At 40.0% G+C, this 11,977-nt stretch overlaps 1 pseudogene; it reads right to left on the minus strand.

Moving 5' to 3' along the window:
* Positions 1 to 1,118: 1,118 nt before the first annotated feature.
* LOC115753342 lies at positions 1,119 to 2,234 on the minus strand (annotated as a pseudogene).
* Positions 2,235 to 11,977: the final 9,743 nt, after the last annotated feature.

Consider the following 11,977-nt stretch of genomic DNA (forward strand, 5'->3'; position numbering starts at 1 on the left):
AAGCCAGGCAACTACCAACCTTTATTGTCGTCGCTTAACAATCTTACAAGTGGTCAGATTAACAGAATCAACTTCAATAAGTCCATTTCTCTTTCCACCTGTTAAATTGCCCGAGAGCATTATATTGCCGGGAATATTTACCGCACAAACAAATTTCAACTATAAGGAGTAACTCGCCTTGCGAAATTGCGCGCCAACCACCTCGAGAATTTCCTTTCTACAGTAAGAGATATCAGAATAATTAGGCGAGGGGCTACCACCTTGACTTATCTCCATATGCACGTATTCAAATGTACTTTTAATTCTCCCTGTCCGATCTTCATTAGCAGTTTACTAAGCAAAGAGGTTGAAACTGCACTAGTTGGTTTGATCAAAAGGCACATAGGCTTTTTCGCATGAAATTACCATGAGATGCCGGGTTTGGGAAGGGATATCGTTGAGCATAAACTCCCCATTAAAAAGGGATATAGGCTCGAGCACGTCGGCCTTGGGTGAGCTCATCTGTGGCCGGTTGCTGGCCAAGAAAGAAGGGAAAAAAAAAAGAGAAAAGAAAAAAATTCAAAACTTTTGGTGAAATGCTTGGAAAAATCAAATTAGAATTTCCATACCAAACAGTGGAGCATATTCTCTAGTCCATTTTTAAGTTTAAGCCAAATACCGTAAAATATCGTCATTTTTCAAGGACAGAGATATTCACCGAATTCCGAATAGAGCATGAATTATATCTGCGGAACTAAATTAACCACGTTTATATAACAAAAAACAAAAAAACTGCAACTTTTTCTCGATGTATAAAAATTTCGGCCTGCTTAACTGACCTAAAAGATTATTTGGCACCTGTCATGATTAACGGTAATAACATGCACAATTGCACATGTTAGGTTGTTAAGCGATAAGGTTGCTTCATCCATTGTCTTTGCCTTATATTTTCATCTTTCCTTTGTTTTTTCCTCGTTCAAAGTTCAAACACTATGCTTTGCCTTCGTTAGAACATATATGACAACAAAACATTAGAAAGCAAACGCCCACGAAAAAAAAAAAAAAGAACAGACATCTGTCAAAAACCAAAATAAATTCTAGTACAAATTTGAAATGAGTCTACTAGTCTGCTCACTTCATCAATCACGACAATTTAAAAAGCCTGATTCGATCCAAAGCAGAGGAGAAATCCTCCACCAAAATTTCATCCCGAAGAGCGGCTCGATCGTACCATCTACGAGGTGATATATTCCCATGTCTGTACCGAGAGAATCACCAGTAAAATAAATACAATTCGGCTTAATGGAATGCTTTTCATGGACTTCCAAAGAGAAGGAAGAATTCCAGCCCAAGAAGAGTGACATGTTCTTCAGGGTCTCAACTCTTTTCCATGATTGTGTTTCCAAGTCAATCTCAAAAACATCAAATTGATTGGGTACTCCAGTCCTCCATAGCAGACGCTGCAACACCATCAATAGAGATCCTGTCGTTGATTGCACTAGATACGCTTTCTCGCAAATAAAGAGTCTTTCCGGCATCTCGAAAACTACTTGAGCTTTGAACGGAGTTGATCCATACACGTCGTACGCAGCGGCGGTAGTTCAGAGCAAAAAAGCACCCCTTATGAAATATGACATTGAAATTATAATATGATGAATCGAAATTATAACAGGGAGGTGAGGCCACTACCGTCCACTCCTTGTCGCCGGGTTTCCAAAGCCCTAACGTTCCATTGTTACACATGACCATGACCCTGTAATCTGTAGATGTAATAGGGCTATCAGATATGATGAACTTACCGATGAAGTCACCATCATTGAAGTAATAATCCCCGAAGACTAGCAAGTCTTCGAGGTTGGGGAACGTGTCCAAATTGGGAAGCTCAATAATATGGCTGTGACGCGACATGGGATTCTTCAACATGTGGAGTTCCCAATCCCTGCCGATCGTTAACAGCCAACCCCTTGAGGAGAGGCATCTGCTCTCCTTTGCTTCAGGCAGGAGCTTCGTGTGAACCCGCTGACATGGGAGGCAGAAAAACTCATGCCACAGCTTCTGCTTAGCCTTATCCTCTCTGTCGGCCAGCATCAACCACGGGAGCTCGCTCCTCTCTTCGACCGCAGCGGATCGCCACGAGTGGCACACTGCTCGGAACGCCGACAAATCCTTCGGACAAAGGTACTGCGAGCATATTCCTAGCAACTCAGTTGGGAGATCTGCCCAATTTCTCGCCATTCTCAACTTTATCGAACTGATACGAAGCAATTAAATAGGGAGGATATTTTATTCAGCCAAAAGGGGAACAAAATAAAGTGATATCTATCCTATTTTGGTGTGATAAGTTGAAGAAAATCGCAAGTAAACTAACATTCTTTTTAATGTTTATTGTATCCGTTTAGGAAGAGGATATTAATTAACTTGATATGAATAAATTTGTCAACGCTGGAGTATATTAGCGTGTGTTATCATACATATGCATTCCTATTTGATATTTAATATACGAATTCTCCGTCGCAAAATCTTATAAATTTATTTATCATGTTTTGGGTGCACACAACCTGAGAAAAAGGTAGAAATTTCTGCACGGTACGAATGAGAAATCTCAGTAATTCCTCCATGAACATGTCCAACTCCTTAATATTAGAAAACATTTAGTTCCTGAAACAACATTTTTTTTTTTTTGGTTGCTAGGTATTGAATTTATCTATAAACTATAGTGCTATAGTAGAAATAGAGTTCTCCTATGTCAATTATTAATAGGTCAATTTCCAAGAGGAGGACATAATATATATATATATATACACACACACACATACACACACACACACACACATCATATATTCTATTTATATTCAAATCTGTACGCATAATCTCAAATATCATAATACATTTGAGAAAAAGGTAGAGATTTTTACTTTTTTCTTACTGTTTGATTATTACGTTTTGAGAATCAGTGACGACAATTGATAACCTTGCCATGAATAAACCGCTTGCGTTCCTGCCCATATTTTAAGTACTCGCCCTTGGTACGGTTTTGTGCAAAAGGATTTTTTTCCAAGTTAAGAAGGCTAATATTTTTTTCTTATGGTATAAGCTGATTCTGCATGCCAAGGCATTATTCAAATAAGAACAAACCACCATCCATGCACCATTGCCAAAAATCCATCAAAATAAACTCAGGGAAGTTTCAACCGGAAAAAAAAAAAAAACCACCTCGGCGAAGTTGTTAAATAATAAGGAAAGAATGCAAAAAGGGCGAAAAAGATTGGATTAATTTGTCCAAGAGCATGAACCACGGTTGAAATCCCTATTGCATACGTCTGGAGTAGAATGTAAGTCATCTAAGTTCTCGGAGAGCTATATTTTTTGTCACCTAGCCATGTCCAGCATGTAAATTTTCTATGTAAACATCAATACTAAAGCAAATAGACAGAATTTAATTAATCAACAAGGCCAATGAGCAATTTTTGGTCGGGGATACTACAGTCATATAACATTAGCAAATGAAATGCAAAGTTGACAAAAATGTGAAAGGTTTAGGCAATTGAATTGGAAAAAAAAAAAGCTTAAGGGCTGAATTGGTATAATTGCAATAAATTTAGCACTTTTTTTGGTAATTCTCCTCGACGACGTCTCACGCCTTCTCTCTTCCCCGGACATGAAGTGAGGATTTTTCTTGGTTGTCGTCCGACGAGAGCATGGGGCAAGAAAAATGACGCCATTTTCTGTTTTCCTTTTTGCCGCCCCCCTGTTTTTTTTTTTTTTTGCCCAAAAGTAGAAATACCAGGTTTCCCTTAGGGTTTTTGCGTGGTGGGCACAAGCGACAACCTTGCAATAGTGAGGATTTTGGCCATAAAGTATGTACCGTGTCGCATAAGAATTTCGGCTGTAGAAGATGTGGTGTTGGGTCGAGCTTTATCTGGCCGGGGCTAATGGTTCTGATCAATTCCGATCAAACGAGGTTGACCCGATCATTGTGTTGTACATGAAGAAGGTGGTAAACTTTCGAAACGCAAGAATATGATATTTGCATATCGGAGGGGCTAAAGAATACTAGAAGTGTCAAAATTTATGTACGACGCTCACTTAAGTGCCAACTTTTTTAAAAAAACGATCACTTAAGTACCAACTTTTTTTAAAAACGATTACTTCAGTGCTAACTCCAATTTGAGCCGACGTGGCTTACCGAAAATCCGACACGTGCTATTTTTATTAATATTTGAGCCGACGTGGCTTGGTGGAGTTAACATTAAAATGATCATTTTTTAAAAAAAATTGGCACTTAAATGATCGTTTTTAAAAAAAGTTAGTACTTAAATAATCGTTTTGAAAGTTTTGACATTGAAGTGATCGTTTTTCAAAAAATTTGGCACTTAAGTGATTGTTTTGAAAGTTTTGACATTAAAGTGAGCGCTGTACACAAGTTTCGACACTTGTAATGTACTTAAGCCGTATCGGAGGTCACAGAGGACAAAGGCCGGTGACGGCCAGCATGGGCATGCTTGAGGTGGGACGGCCTCGGGAAGGCCATCATCAATAAACTCTCCAAGGTTGATGACAATAATGAGGCAATTGTTAGTTTTATCTGTTTTGGTCGAAGGGGAGGCGATTGTTAGTTCATACCACACAAATTCATAATTATTCTTTCCGGTATAACGACAGAGTATGTGCTATGCGTTCACTTTCTTGAGGAAATGAGTTAATTTTCATGGTGTTTTGAAAACCGAGCTGGAATGACCAATTCAATGAATACGTGACCCGATACTCTTAGCTTTTTCTTTTCTGACGTACGAATTTAGCACAGTTGAATGCATACCACTTTATTTCATGAGATGGTTGTGGTTCAAGACCAACTACACGAGCATAGCCTCTTGCATATATGATTTACATAGTGATGAATTATGCATGACTCCACTTTTCTTTTTTTAATCAAAAATACTGAAATTTCATTAGTTGAACGAAAACTTGTTAACATTAGAAACTAAAATGTCCAACACGGGTTTCGAAGGACAAAGCAACCAATAGGGTCGGATCATAGCCCGATTCTTTTGTCCCTAAATCCTAAAGTGAAGAAAGGAAGGAAAACATTTAAATTTTGAGGCGTTTTGGCTTGAAGATGAGGAATATGGAGGGACGACTAAATCAACATGGCATAATCCTTGTTTCAGCAATAATGGATTGTCAAGCCAACTCATCTGGTTAGTGAACAGATGAATGAATCTTTGGTGAGCTCAATCAAAATAGAGGAGGTGCAAGATGCAGTTTTTCAGCTAGGAGCAACTAAGGCACCAGGCCCCAATGGATTTAACAGCCAACTTTTCCAACATCATTGAGAGGAAATCAAAGGGGATGTGTCCGGGAAGTCAAAAGTTTCTTTGATTCAAGTATTCTTCATCCTGAACTAAATATGACTCGCATTTCCTTGATTCCAAAAGTTTCAAATCCAGAAAGTCTATCGCAATTTCACCCTACTAGTTAGTGTAACTTTGCATACAAGATCATTTCCAATGTTATGGCAAACCAACTAAAACCTTGGCTCCCAGAGATCATTGCGTTGGAACGAACTACTTTTATTGGAGGTAGGCAAATCCAAGACAATATCATGGTTGTCTAGGAAGTGCTGCACCAATTAAGAGTGAGAAGACGAAAAGAAAAACTTCAGGTCATTCTAAAACTTGATATGCAAAAAACATATGACCGTGTGGAATGGGACTTTTTGGTGGCATGGATGAAAAGAATAGGCTTTTGTGACAAATGGGTATATCGGGTCATGACTTGTGTTAAATCGGTGACTTTCAGTGTTAAATTTAATGGAGATCAAATGGACTTATTCCAAACAACGAGAGGTATTAGACAAGATGATCCCCTATCCCCTCACTTGTTCATTATACTATCTAATGCGCTCTCTTATTTACCGAACAAAGCACTTGAAGATGGCAGCATTACAGGAATTAAGCTTAACAGATTTTGCCCCACGTTATCACATTTGCTGTTGGCAGATGAGATGATGCCATATTTTCTCTGCATGGGAAGATTATTGAATGTCAGAACTTAGCCGCTGTGTTAAATCGATATTGCTATGCTTCGGGGAAGGCTATAAATTTGAACAAATCACTCATTTTCGTAAATACGGGGCAGAACAATAAATTCAAAGGTCTGATTGACGATAAACATAGATAATACGATCTATTGATAAACTAGAAAGGTTCTCTTTCTTCATGGTAGTAACTTATAAATGGCTGATCGATTGGTTGACCCGAAGATGAACGGTCAAACTCTGGAAAGAAAAAAAGCTTCGGCTTAGATAAGGAGGACAAAAAAAATTCTCAATTAAAATGAAAAAAAAAGCATACAATTTTGTTCGAGGGACAGAGATATTCACCGAATTCCGAATAGAGCATGAATTATATCTGTGGAACAAAATTAACCACGTTTATAATAAAAAAAATCAAACTTTTTCTCGATGCATAAAAATTTCCACCTAACTGACCTAAAAGATTGTTTGGCACCCGTCATGATTAACAGTAATAACATGCACAATTGCGCTTATAAGTTTGTTAAGCGATAAGGTTGCTTCATCCATTGTCTTTGCCTTGTATTTTCATCTTTCCATTGTTTTTTCCTCGTTCAAAGTTCAAACACTATGCTTTGCCTCCGTTAGAACATAAAATGATACAAAACATTAGAAAGCAAACACCCAGACATCTATTGACCCCCCAAAAAAAAAAAAAAACACCCAGACATCTGGCAAAAACCAAAATAAATTCTAGTACAAATTTGAAATGAGTCTACTAGTCTGCTCACTTCATCAATCATGACAAGTTAAAAAGCCTTATTCGATCCAAAGCAGAGGAGAATCCCCCCGCAAAATTTCCTCCTGAAGAGCGGCTCGATCGTACCGTCTACGAGGTGATATATTCCCATGTATGTAGTGGCCAGGGGATAATCGAGAGAATCACCAGTTAAATAAATACAATTCGGCTTAATGTGATGCTTTTCATGGACTTCCAAAGAGAAGCAAGAATTCCAGCCCAAGAAGAGTGACATGTTCTTCAGGGTCTCAACTCTTTTCCATGATTGTGTTTCCAAGTCAATCTCAAAAACATCGAATTGATTGGGTACTCCTGTCCTCCATCGCACACGTCGCAACACCATCAATAGAGATCCTGTCGCTGATTGCACTAGATACGCTTTGTTGCAAATAAAGAGTCTTTTCGACATCTTGAAAATTACTTGAGCTTTGAACGGAGTTGATCCATCCCATCGCACCTCAATATGCAACGGGGGTAGTTCAGAGCAAAAAAGCACCCCTTATGAAATATGACATCGAAATGATAACAGGGAGGTAAGGCCACTGGCCACTACCGTCCACTCCTCGTCGCTGAGCTTTCAATGTGTGATAGGTCCAGGCCCGTCCCGCGTCAATTTAGGTTCATTTCCACCGCCGGTCCAATCAAATGCAAATGTAATGCAGAAATAAAACCTATACTAAATGCAAATTTTATGAAAAATGAAGTAAATATTTTTTCTAATGACTAAGGTTAGCCTCTAATTTTTTTTTATGTAATAAATCATTAATTCAAAATTTAGGTTTCAATATTGCGTATAGTTTCAATATTGCTACTAAGTACTCTTGTTGATTTCTTCTTTTCCCTGCATGCAGAAAACAAATTTGCTGTTGGAAGTGGGGCTAAGAGAGTTTGCATATGCTACTACGAGCGAGAAAATAATTGGTATTAGCTTCTATTTCTGGGTTTTTCCTCTTCATCTTTTTTTTTTTTTTTCCACATTCTTGGGTTGGACATGTATTCTCCTGATGTGTTTTTTTAGTAGTTCGTGACCGGCTGATCGAGGATCTGTGGGTGATACAAGTGGGTTGTGTTCACTGCATTTGAACTCGGTTCTGTGAAAGCTTTTAAGAGCGGGGATGAGCATTGGCCAAGCATCGTCTGCTTGAAGTTGATCTAGGTCGTTTCTGAGCATGCGACACTCGCGGATGAGCTTTTGGTAGGTCATTAAAAGTGGCAAAATAGGTCAAGAACCCATATTTTAACGCATATTTAAGAATGTGGACTATAAATAGGTTGCTTAACAAACTTAAACGGGTCGCTAACAAATTAATGAGTCTTCAATGAATTTTAAATGGGTCATAAATGGCAGTATTTTAGTAATATGGGACGGGTCCATATGGATTGTATCGGGTATGAGTGTTAGATTTGTACTATCTGAAAATTGCTTAATATATCGGACCATATTCGACCCGACCTACTTACTTGAAACCTACAAAAATTCGATGTTGTCATGAATCCCGATGATATTAAAAAATTGTGTTGTTATGAGTTCACTCATAAATTGTAATAAAATTGAGAAGAGCTTGAAAACTACGACCTTTTAAAGTGCAAAAGTTTTCGACCAAAAAAAAAAGGTGCAAGAGTTTCGTTGACATTAGTTTTACTAACAAAGTTATATCAGAAATTAAAGAACGATATATCTATTTGTGTGAATACAGTATGATAGACTCATAAAGTGTGTGTATATATGTAAATTATAACCCAATGTTATATGATTAATTGGCTTATGCAAATGAGTGACAAATTTGAAAATGTAAGTATTCATGCCCGAGCATAATAAGGCACGCTTTCTAAATGTACATAATTCGTCTCGCTCTAAGAGAACAAGAGCTTATCCATAGTTTACTAAACGTGTCAGGGACGGAAATTTCAGAAGTCGCGGACACACGTGTCTTTTAGGTTAGAGGACGAGTATTTTACTTATAATAAATATCGCACAAGGCGTGTGCATTTTAATTATCAGTTGAGGAATTTATTAATGCTAAAAGTTGCTAAGTATAAAAGTTAAAGAAAACACTTCAATTCAGTTTATTCGGCGAATTTTGACCGGCCGGCGTTGACGCTAGACGGCCAGCAATCTAATATTTTAATATTTCAACTTCACTAGAACGCCCACAAGAAGGAGCGGCAACAGTTCAAGCACACCCAGCTGCAGCAGGCCATCTACAATGCCACCGTCTACGCTCATAACCCCATCATCTTCACCTTCGCCCTGCCCCCGCACCTCTTCGCCGCAGCCGCTGCAGCGCCCTTGCCGTGGGTCTACGTGTCGAGGGCTGCCACCCCGATCCATATCACGCATGGCTGCTTGTTTGCCGGACCTCGGCGAGGCTCTCGCCGGCCTCGCCAGACTTTCTCTATTTACTAGGCGATTCTGAACCTCCCCCATTGAACTCTCCTGTGCTTATCTTGCACAATTTTTATGGAACATTTAAGTGCTGAAAGTGTGCTTGAATCTCAGTGGGCCTCCGACATGTGTTAAACGAAGGGTTGAACGCGCCTGAGTGGGAATCATGAGATCTTCTCCTTCGCTCCTTCTCTGTCCTTATTTTCAATTGGTGCGGTGTGCTTGGCGGCTATGGACTCTGTCCAGTAATGAGGGTCTCGCGACGGTTGTTGACCAGCTATATGTTGAGAGGACCGTAGCTTCGTTATGAACCGGAATGTCAACGAGCGATAGAACAAATCGCTGAAGGCGTCACTCGACCTCTCCAGATCTAGCTGGCGTCGTCAGCCTTTGCCCGGCCATGGCGTGGCTCGGCCCTGCACAACCCGACCACGGCGAGAGGCTCGCCGGTCGTCCTCTGGGCTGATCGTCGGCTGCTGGAGGTAGAACGGGAAAGGAGAAGGGGGAGGTGGGACGGGGAAGGGAAAGATGGAGGGGAAGGGAAAAAAAAAGAAAAGGAAAAAAAAAAGGGGAAAATAAAAAAAATCATAAAAAAAAAAAAAAAAAACATCAAAATATTAAGTCGCCGGCCTGCTGACATTCATGTCAGCGTTGTTCGGCCAAAATTTACCGGATGGACTGAGTTGACACGGTTGCAAAAGGTTTAGGACTGGATCGGCAAAAAAAAAAAAAGTTTAGGATTGAATTGGCACAATTGCAATAGGTTTATGACTTTTTTGGTAATTTTTCCTCAAAATAGCTATAATTTTTTCATGAGTTTCTTTCCAGAATTTCACCTATTGTTTGCAGCCAAATACTAGTAAAGATCGTTGCTTTTCTGTGACATTCTTAGGCATCTAATTCTAACAACTGAGGTTGACACTCTGTTTAGTGTCTCCATTCTTAGAATGGAAGTTTAACTAATTGAAGGTTCTAGAAGTACTAGCGTAGAGATGGATATAAGAAGGACTATAACGTAGTAATTGGTGGCATACAATCCTAATTCTTACATAATAATGGCTCAAGAAGAAACTTGGATTTTGAACTATGGAGAGAGAGAGAGAGAGAGAGAGAGAGAGAGAGAGAGAGAGAGAGAGAGAGAGAGAGAGAGAGAGAGAGAGAGAGAGAGAGAGAGAGAGAGAGAGAGCGCATGGCGCGATTAAAATCAAGGTCATGGAGCGCATTGCATAGAACTAAATGGCCATAATTTTCTTCTAATATCTCCGGCTCTAATAAATCGTTGCATATATTTACGAGTGGATACATAGGCTAATAGCTTGTATGTAAAACTCTGAAGCCAACGGTTATTCTTGTTTGCTGTTATGACATTGATTGGTTATTTACTTCAAAATTTTTTTTTTTTAATCTCTGTGATTTTACTCTATGGATTGTCAGAAAACAAAACTTAACATGAATTACAATATCAAGAAATGGATGTAACAATCCTTGTCTGAACGCGATGGAGCAACTTGCGAAACGTGCGAAAGGACAGATGTGCCCACCCGCAAGCTGTTTCCCGCGTAAATAGTGGACGCGTAGGTAATGACATATCTGCCGTTAGAGGAACTGCAAGATAAAGCTGAATTTGAATTTGCCCCAGCCTGTTCGGTCCATTAGCTTTTGGCAAACTGAAAGTTCAGCTGAGGAAGCAAATTTTTTTGGCAAATTTATCCCCAAGAAACGGTGGAATCAGCACAAATTTTGCTAGCAAACTACAGAAAATGGCACACCCACAAACCAGAAATAAGTAAAAATCCAACGATGAGGCTTCTTTCGTTGGTGGATCTGCGGACGGCGCGATAGCCGGGATTTGCAGAGACAATACAGGCGTGATTATCCCGGGCTTTGCTAAATCAGTGAAGGTTCCCTCTGCTTCCCAAGGTGAAACCCTTGCTGCTCTTGAAGCGCTCCAAACCGCAGCTGCGTACAAAGACCGAACTGAAAACTTGATCGCGGAGACTGATCGAGCGGAACAAGTAGATAAGCGGGTGTGCAGATCAAGTTAACTGGGAAGAGCGACTCCTTATTGCGGACTGTATAAACATTCTCGAGGCCCATCCCTCAATTAGTGTAGCCCACTCCTCTCGGGGCCTCTAATGCAGCTGCAGATTGGACTGCGAAAACCCACCTGCGTGGATATCTTCCGCAAAACTGGTTTTCTATTCCCCCACAAACCTTGTGGGCTCTTTTGTCCTTCTGTTAAATGCTTCATCTGTCCTCACCCTCTTCTTCCCCCTTCATTTATGACTTGGTTTTACTATAAAAAGGGCGGGAGATCTTCACTTCTTCCTTACTTTGTAGTATACGCAATATCCAGGAGATCAGCGATCGTTTGATTGAGAGGACTCGGCATTATTTCAGGGTTCTACGGCGGTGGGCATGATGAAGTAATGCCGACTCTTCTCAATCGATTCCTGTTCTCAGTAAGTCTCATGTCACTGGCGAACCTGATCTCTCCTCTGGGTAAGGTAGAGTGTCAAAGCTTCAACGGAAAGGGATTAAATTTTCAGAAAATGAAGGATCTATTGCTTTTCTTACTGCTTTTTTTCTTGGGAATGATCCTGTGGTTCATTAGACCATGAACAGATTATATAATCGGGAAGGGCAAGATCAAGAAGCTCAAGGGTGTTAAGGCCAAGGAGCTCATGCAGCGGCCACCGGTGTCGGAGATCACTGCCGACTCGCCGGCCGGGGAATATCCACCTCAAGAGCCTCGCCAGGATCACCAAGAGCTTCCCTGTTGAGGCATTTGCTGCTGGCC

The sequence above is a fragment of the Rhodamnia argentea genome, chromosome 1, assembly GCF_020921035.1.
Source record: "Rhodamnia argentea isolate NSW1041297 chromosome 1, ASM2092103v1, whole genome shotgun sequence".
Classification (NCBI taxonomy): domain Eukaryota; kingdom Viridiplantae; phylum Streptophyta; class Magnoliopsida; order Myrtales; family Myrtaceae; genus Rhodamnia; species Rhodamnia argentea.